The sequence below is a fragment of the Gigantopelta aegis genome, chromosome 3 (assembly GCF_016097555.1).
Source record: "Gigantopelta aegis isolate Gae_Host chromosome 3, Gae_host_genome, whole genome shotgun sequence".
NCBI classification, from domain to species: domain Eukaryota; kingdom Metazoa; phylum Mollusca; class Gastropoda; order Neomphalida; family Peltospiridae; genus Gigantopelta; species Gigantopelta aegis.
The window spans coordinates 70367233-70377137 of record NC_054701.1 but is presented as its reverse complement, the minus strand read 5'-3'; positions in this window follow the sequence as shown (position 1 = coordinate 70377137).

Sequence of the window (9905 nt, the reverse complement as noted above, 5' to 3'; positions counted from 1 at the left end):
TGTGTGTGTGTGTGTGTGTGTGTGTGTGTGTGTTAATATGTGTATTTTGGGGGTTTGTTTGTAGAGACTGCATCAAGGGATCACAAGGTTTCAGAAGATCCTATCAAAACTCTAGAAGATGGACTTTCAAATTTACCATGTTAAATCTGTGTGTGTCATGGTTATATGGTGTCGGATATATGGTTAAGGACCACACAGATATTGAGAGAGAAACCCGCTGTCACCAGTTCATGGACTACTCTTTCCGATTAGCAGCAAAGGATCTTTTATATGCACCATCCCACAGACAGGATAACACATACCACGGCCTTTGGTATACCAGTCGTGGTGCACTGGCTGGAGCGAGAAATAGCCCAATGGGCCCACCGACGGGGATCGATCCAAGACCGACCGCGCATTATGCGAACGCTTTAACACTGGGCTACGTTGGGCTATTTCTCGCTCCAGCCAGTGCACCACGACTGGTATACCAAAGGCCGTGGTATGTGTTATCCTGTCTGTGGGATGGTGCATATAAAAGATCCTTTGCTGAGCTATGTGCCCTTTGACTTGACTCCAGATCAGTTCTATCGGATTGAGTTCAGAATGTCTTGGCGGCAGTCTTAGACACAAGTGCCCATGGCGTTCAGCAATATCATCAGTAACAAATTGCTTTGCACATTTGTTAATTTTCACAAGTTCATAAAGAACTGGCTTTGTCGTGTTACTCTCAAAAGGTATATTTTTTGTTTTGTAGCCACGACTGAATTTCTTCCTTTTTAGCGTTTAGTGCAGGACATCGTGTAATCTCAGTTAATCTGTTGTGGTAGTTTGCGTTATCCATGACGATAACAGACGGTTCTGGTAGAGAAGGCATAAGTTGTTCTTCAAACCATTTGATGAAATTTTCATGATTCATCTCACCATGATAGTCTCCGTCTGTTTTTTTAGCCTTAAAGATCAATTCACAGCCATCTATCAATCCATATTTATCACAGCCAGCATGACAAATAATAAGTCTTTTTCCCTTCCCAGTCACCGAACAGAGTTTAGGAACTCGATCAGCAGCGTCTGATTTCGGCAGGTGATTGGCGGTACTTGTGCCCGGGTGGATATCTGTCCAGTGGTGGGATGTTGTGTGGTTGACATTCACCCAGGTCTCATCTTGATACACTATTAAATACCCCTGTTTTCGTAAACTGGATATTTCATGGAGATAGGACAGTCTCCTGTCTGATATATTGGCGTCCTCAAAAATCACTTTTCCGGTTGTAGACATATGTTGGTATTTAAAATCGAGGTCATGGAGTGTTCTTCGTAAAGTTGATATGGATATGTTGATTCCACATTCCTCCCTTAAAGCCACGTTAATCTTATGTAATGTAGGTAATTCGCCTTCTCTATAAGATCTGTATACTCGTCGTCTAATAACATCTTTATCAAATAAATCGATGAGTTTTCGGTCGCAATTTTTAACAGTGATTTCTGTGCTTGGATTCGTAGAGCTTAGATTTTTCAGTTCTTTTTACTGTTGAAACCGAAACTTTAAGTGCAGCGGCAATTCGATCGACAATTCGATAAGAAGCATATTTAGGTCTACCGCGCTGATATTCATCTTCAAAATAATCAAAAACGTTCTTAATACACGATTTTACATCAACTGAAGTGTTTTTCGATTTACCCATATTTTTCCTCAAATAACACTAACAAGAATGTCGACTAATACATTTTCAATGAATTTATATACCCTACCTAACTTGTATTTTACGTGGTTTACACATTGCTACAATAGCACGTGCAGTCATAGATCGAAATAATGATGTTATTGACCAAGCAATGCTATCGTATTTTAAACATTCAGGGCTGTGTCTGCGGGATGAAAAAGTAGTTGAACCCATACGAGTCCGAACAATAGCAATTTGGTTTTTCGCATTACAAATTTAACCCCCAACCCCCAAACCCCAGCCCCTAGCACCACCCTAAAGACTATATATATATATATATATATATATATATATATATATATATATATATATATATATATATATATATATATATATATATTTCGTATGAGTTCCCAATTTAGAGGCAAATTAAATAACATTTTTATTATTATTTGATGTTGGTGGCCTTTGACATTTTATCCCCCCCCCTCCCCCGGTCTTCTGGGTCCGGCCCTGCATTAAATTTATTTATAAATTTGGAAAGCACGTTCCTGCGGTGTGTGAGGTGATTTGTGTTTATTACTGTGCTACACCTCAGTTGTGTTAGGTTAGGTATGGTATGCTAATATATAATTGATATAATAAAATAAAAATACATAATACATTAGCTAAATTTATTAAATATAATGCACCTACATGTTCTGTTTGTTTGCATCTATGTTTAACGGAAAGATTAGACAATGCTCTTACACACTGCAAAACAATAATACCCTTGATTTAGTGAAACAAGCTATAATGGCCTTCACGTAGCCTCAGATCCCAATGTTTTGATATGCAAATGACCGTAGTTATTTATAGGAGAAATAACGTGCATTCAAAAGACACAGAGATTTTTAAAAAGTGGAATTAAAGTAAAGTTTGTTTTATTTAACGACGCCGCTAGAGCACATTGCTTTTTTATCTTATCATCGGCTATTGGACGTCAAACATATGGTCATTCTGACACTGTTTTTAGAGGAAACCCGCTGTCGCCACATAGGCTACTCTTTTTACGACAGGCAGCAAGGGATCTTTTATTTGCGCTTCCCACAGGCAGGATAGCACAAACCATGGCCTTTGTTGAACCAGTTATGGATCACTGGTCGGTGCAAGTGTTTTACACCTACCCACTGAGCCTTGCGGAGCACTCACTCAGGGAAAGTGGAATTAAGTCAACTTCGTGCATTTTATATGATGATTTGTATATAAAACCTGTCGGGGTTTGGGTTTGTTTTTATGTAAATGCAAACAAAACAAATATCGAATAGGAAATAAACGTAACATTTGCAAAAAACTTTGGGTCTAAATAATTGAACAGGAAAATAGTAAACAAATAGACAAGACTTCATTTTCTAGTAACGCAGGTCATTATGTTGTGTATTAAGCATAAATGATTCTGCCACATTGTTTTTTGTCAGTGCAAGCACATACCCATCTCCTTGCACAATCAAATTTTTTTTTGTGATACATTTTTCGGGGAACATGTCTGGACCCCTCACTGTAAACTTCGCTCGTCTCCGTGTAGAGCGCCTCTCCATGCTAAAATCTCTGCATACGCGTCTGCAGTGGTACTGTGTACGGAGTTCCGTAAAAACCCAAAAACAAAAGCAAGCAAACAAACAAACAAAAAACCCAACAACAAATTAAACAACAAAATAACCCTCGTTTCCCTCTCCTCCCCCCCCAAAAATAAATAAAATAAAAATAAAAAATAATTATAATCGCTTGCTCAATCCTCTGCTTAAGCAAAAAATAATTTCTGGGGTTTTTCCCCCGATAATTGTTCGGGAGAGCGTGTCACCCCCTGTAAACGTTGCTCACCTCAGTCTAGACACACACCCCCCCCCCCCCCCCCCCTTGCTAAAATTCCTGCACTCGTGCCCGCAGTGGTCCTGTGTGCGATAGTTCCGTAAAAAAAAAAACCCAAAACAAACAAACACACAAAACAAAACAAAACAAAACAAAACAAACGAAAAACACAATAATAATTAAAAAAATAAATAAATAAAAATAAACCAAAAAATATAATAATAATAATAATAATAATAATAATAAGCACAAATGGTGAGTTTATGTTCAGCTATTTATTATTTTATTTCAGCGTATTCGCCGTTGTTGGTGTTTGTTTGATTGTTGTTGTTGTTGTTGTTTTTTTGTTGTTTTTTGGGGGGTTTTTTTTTTTTTTGGGGGGGGGGGGTTGTCAAGAAATAATATATTTTAAATTATTTTAAAGTCTCTATACACCGCGGTCGTGCACTGTATATAAAATTCAAGATACTTTACACGCCTGTCGTATTAGTCCATGGGCCAGATACCGAAACCCTCCCCCCCCCCCCCCCCCCCCCCACCAGGGATTTTTGAAGACAAATATTTTTAGATACCTCATTATATATGAATTTAATATCTGCTTGTCTGCAGCAAAAATTTTGGTGGATTAAAAAAATATCGCCATTGTCCCCAAAACACTATATTGAAAAATTAAATATAGTGATAAAGTTGGTATCCATATACATTTTTAACAGATATAAGGCCAAAATTAATGATATTCATCCTATACTAAATGTTAATAGTAACAAACCAAATAACAATGCAATATATGGTATGAATAATGATATACTCATCGGCAAAAGTTAAGCAATGCCTGAAATGCATTATTTTCTATATTTACACATATTTTGGGCTGCTTGAACCTTTTACTATTACAAAATGCTCTGTATTTAATATATTGAGGCAGCATTATTCAAATATGGTTCAGTATATCTGCCTATACTATACTCAACAAAATTAATTAAGGTCCAATAGATATTTTAGCATTTTTCTTTAAATATGGGGGAAAATACAACTTCTTCCGTTGAAAGTTGTCAGCATTGTGGCATGCTCTTGAACTTAATGACTTAAATAACAATTTTGAGGGAACACAATAACAAAAAACATTCGGAACAAATGTGTAATAAATACTTGCCTAATGCTCATTTCAATATTTTTCATAAGTATGTGAAATACCCAGTGTTTTTTTGCGTGTATAACCAGTAAAAGTTTACTGAAACAATGAATAGAAGCCATATATATGACCAAAACATGCTAAAATAATATGACAGTAACAAAGAATTATATTATAATATAACAAAGTTTACTAGCCCTTAATTAATTTTGTTGAGTATACATGTATGTGCATCAATATTATGAATATGTCCCTCTTTACTAAACACCAGTGTTAAAATTTAAAGCATCAGTTTGTGTACCTACCATAATTTCTTTTGCATTACATGTACATGTCATCTATCTCACAAACGTTCATCTTATACTAGTCTGTGTTTGTAATATTTTTAGATTTGCTTTTATATTTACATTGTGCTTAACTTATGCTCAGGTGTATATAATTAGTTTTTACATCAAATATTGTCTAGGAAAGTTTTGACTTCCTTTCATATTCCTTTGCATTTTCATGCAATTAAAATATGTCTGTCATGTTCATAATTTCTGGTATTCTCCTTCTCCAGACTCTGCTCTGGTTCCTCCATCAGTATGTCCATCAGCGTTCATAGTATAATATCACTATTTTATCTCTAGTGTTCCTTCTAAAATTTCTCAGCCATATGACAATTTGGTTGAGGAATAGCCTGGACTGCCTGGCATGACTGATACCAAATGACAACTTGGCAATTTGTTCTCTTTATGTGCATTGTCAGATCATTCTTAGTGAATACATACATGTAGAGTGGAGAAGGCTAATTTACACTCTACTGTAGTTCAATATTATCATCCTTGGTTTGGCAACAAACATTTCCAGATATTTCTCAAGTCATGATGTGTTTGTATGTTATTCGCACCTGCACTCCCATAGAGAAGGTATATGAAATTATCTGCTTCTTAAATATATGAACATCAATTTTTGCTGAACTTCATGAGCTAACAACATTTTAAGGAAGTCTTGGTGTTGCTTGAGAATATTCAAAACCTCCAGTTTTCCATTCTGCATAAAAGCACTGTTGGTATCATAGCCAGTAATGGCAAGCACAGCTGGAATTGCTAGTTGGTGTCTTCCCTGCATCCTTAATGATGCTGTGCACATCTATAAGATGCCTCTTCTTGCCAAGTTGAGTATATAAACAATTTCGTTTCTGGGATGGTGAATTGGCAGCAATGTACAGACATTGAAGTATAATCTTTGTTTCTGCATCTTCTTGTATACTTTAAACACCCCCAGACATGGTTTGCATTTGAAACATGTACTTTGTCTCACAAATAGAACCCTCTTCCTAAGAAGCCGAGGGCAGAGTTTTATTTTTTTCATTTAAAAGGTCTTCCAGTCTCTTAAGACCTTTGTAGGGATTTCTTGATCAAGTATGGCTTGGAAGAACCCCATTCACATGAGAAATTTAGTGCCAAACCACAAATGCTGTTATTATGCTACTGTGGATTAGTTGCAAACCTTCCATCCAGTAGATATTCCCTAAAAATATGCTGTACCAATAGAGCAAATTGGAAGAGAGCAAATTGCCATGGTCTCACATCAGTCATATCACAAAGTCCATGGTATTCCTCAACCACATAGAAATGGCTGAGAAATGTCCAAAGAAATACTGAAGCTGAATTGGATGGTTTGTGATCTGATAATGCAAGAGCTGTTGACATATTGAGGGAGGAACAAGAGCAATGGCCCAGAGGAAAAATAAAAAATTACAGATATTGTGAACATAATAGACATTATATTTGAGTCAGATGATAAGACTGAAATAGGAAAGAAAGTCAAGTGCTAGATATGCCTGATTACTATATCTGATGTCAATTATATAAACCTAAGCATAAATTAAGCACAATTTAAATACAAATATGTTTTTAAAAATAGTACAAGCTTCTGTGAGAGGAAAGGTACTTCTAATTGGCTGGTACTAAGAACAGAGAGACATCTTCATAAATTTGTGAACATTGTATATAAACTCCATATAGTGAACCACATTTGAATAATGAAGCCTCAATATGTTATAGAAAAAAGCCAGGTCTATTTGTTTTTTTAATAATAAAAGCTTCAGGCAATCCTAAGTATGTGTATACATAGAAATTAATACATTGCTTACTAGTAACTTATTTTTAGAAGTATATAATTATTCATACCTCATATTATATTGTTTTGTAATTGTTATTAACATCTACTTTATAGAATAAAAGAAAGGATGTAGAAATAGAAAATTGTAAACTTCACATATATCATATTTGGGTCACATAAAATGATTGAGAATTGAGAATGAAAGTTACATTTTTATAGTGCTAGATATTTGCCTGATGACAATATTCTATGTAGATATCAATTATATACACCAAAACATAAGTTAAACATAATATAAATAGAACTGCAATTCTAAAATATTACAAAAAGCAACAAACAAAACTAGCTATTGTAAGATGAACTGTTGTGAGATAGATAAATTGTATATGTAATGCAGACTTGCCTAGAATGGTGTGTAAATTCACTTTTAATATTTGTAAGACTTGTGTGTAATATAAAAATATTCAAAATATCCATGTAAATGGTTTAGACAGCATGTACTGCACCATATTTAAGTAATGCTGCCCTCAGATATTAAATACAATACAATAATAAAAGGATCACAATGTTTTAGGTATGGTATGTATATATACACATGCACATAGAGAATAACGTATATCGGGAACTGTGTAACTTTTTCTGGTGAGTATACCCCCGGTACTATATCCATACCACATATATTGCATTGCTTTGTGGTTTGTTGTTATGAACATGTAATTTAGCATGAATAGCATTCATAATTTGGTCTTAAACCTGTTCAAAATATGTATGCATGTTAACTTCAACATTGCCATGCAGTTTTTTCATATACTATGTTTGTAATACTCAGGACATTTCAAATTCATTGACTCACTATACTTAGTCAGATGCCAAAAATGTATTAGTTTTTGGTGGAATACATTCACCAGTAACCCAGCTTTAAAGTAAAAGCAGTAATATAGTCCAGAATTATTTTCAAATATTTTTGAAAATTATATGGAACATTCACCTTGAAAAATAAATAGGGTGCCTACACTCAAACGTGCCCTACAGGCACAACCACCAACATATTGCCTGCTGACAAGCTGATTTGAATGTCTATGGATAGGCTTCAAAGATATACTCATCTTGAAAAATCCCGGGGGGGGGGGGGGGCAGGGGGGGGTGGGTATAGTGGGCCCACGGTCTATATATATAGCCTCGTTAATACTCGGTTTTGTCGTACCTTTTAGACTCCTTATAAAAGAGTTCCAATTTTTAAAAATGAAGCTGCTCACAGGTTGTCATGGGATTCCCTCAATCGTGGTTCAATTAAAATGTTTTGGGTGATACAATAGCGAGGTTTGGTATTCCAAATTAATGTAAATGTCATTTATATTCCATATTTAGAGAAATAAGGCCTTCTAAATATGTGATTGAGTGTCTTTAATATACAGCCACTAATATTTTATGCAGGAAAAATGTATTTGATATGCAATTACAATCGTTAAAAAGTCTCTGTTAGTCGGTAAGATCTTAAAAATTCAGGGATGTCTCTTTAAAGATAAATCATGTACAAAACGTATCATCGTTTTTATTTACACGTGATGTAAAGTAAAGCACATAAAAATTGATGAAAGATTGAACAAAAATCCATCTCATAACGCATTAGTACCGCATCACTGCCTTCGATAGAGATGTTATTTTTCAAATGAGCACGCGTCACTTGTGAATGGCAATTTGTTTCTCTGCTCTCGCCATAACCCTCTATTTCAAGTACCGTAATTATTGAGTTCGTGTACGTCCGTCGGCGTGATAGGCAGCTTATACAGATTCCTATTACATCCTTCATTGAGTGGACGAAACTGTGTATGAGTTTAATGATTGGTTCGACGAGGAAATTGCTTCAAACTAAACTGACATCAGTCCGTCAGATAACGTGGACACTGCAGTGCAAACTTGAAGCGTAACTCGGAGGCGTGTCGTTTGACGAATCCATTGTTGAAAATACTCATTTGCACCACAAAAAAAATGAATAGCCTATAATTAGGTTAGTACGAAAAATCTGATTATTGTCGCAACCAGCCTTGTGGACAGCGTAAACGCAGTCTGGCGTTATATTGGAAAATACTGCGGCATATTAACACTTTCAAAAGAATAAACTGCATGGTAATGAAATCATCGCGACCTCTCGATCGGCGTTAACCCGGTTAGCAAAATACAAGATGGCCACCATGGGGAATCATTTGTTTTGAATACACTCATTACAGAGCAATACAAAGCAACTGTTGTGGGGATAAAAGCAATATATTGGTTATTATGGCTGGGGTCACTCAATCGGAAAACTCGGAGATTGGGATTATAGTTGTAGACAGAATATGATAATAAAATATATGCAATTTTTTTTATAGAATACAGAAATTACAGATTTAAATCGTTTTACAATAATCAGTGTGTACCTGCTTTAAAGTTGGGTTTTTTTGGGGGTTTTGGTGTGTGTTTTTTTTGCTTAACGACACCACTAGAGCACATTGATGTATTAATCATCGGCTATTGATGTCAAAATTTTTGTAATTTTGACATTTAGTCTTAGAGAGGAAACCCGCTACATTTTTTTTCATTAGTAGCAAGGGATCTTTTATATGCATCATCCCACAGACAGGATAGCACATACCACGGTCTTCGTTATACCAACCTGCTTTAAAAGTTAAAGTTTGTTTTGTTTTAACAACACCGCTAGAGGACATTAATTTATTAATCATCGGCTATTGGATGTAATTACTCGCTGGTACGTAAAAAAAATAGACTGTAAATTCGGCCCCCAATATTGTCGGTTAATTTATTGACAAACAAAAACTCACTCCAGTTGTTTTCTAGGTTTTGAGTTGGTTTGTTTGTTTGGGGTTTTTTTTGCTCTGTTTTGTTTGGTTTCTGTTGGGTTTTTCTTTGTTTTTGTTTTGTTTTGTTTTTTTATTTGTTTGGTTTGTTTTTTCTTTTTCCTTTTATTTGCTTCTTTTTTTTTTTTGTTCTAGTGGGTTTCTTTGTGGGGTTGTTAAACCTGCGAATCGAAATTTCCAATTCCAATAAAGGTTTAATTTATGGAATATTTAAGAAGAATTTACTAACTTTTAAAATATATTACAATGCACTAGATAAATTTTTTAGGAAAATAAATTAATTTAAAATAAACTATGTACAAAACATTTCTTAGATTCCAT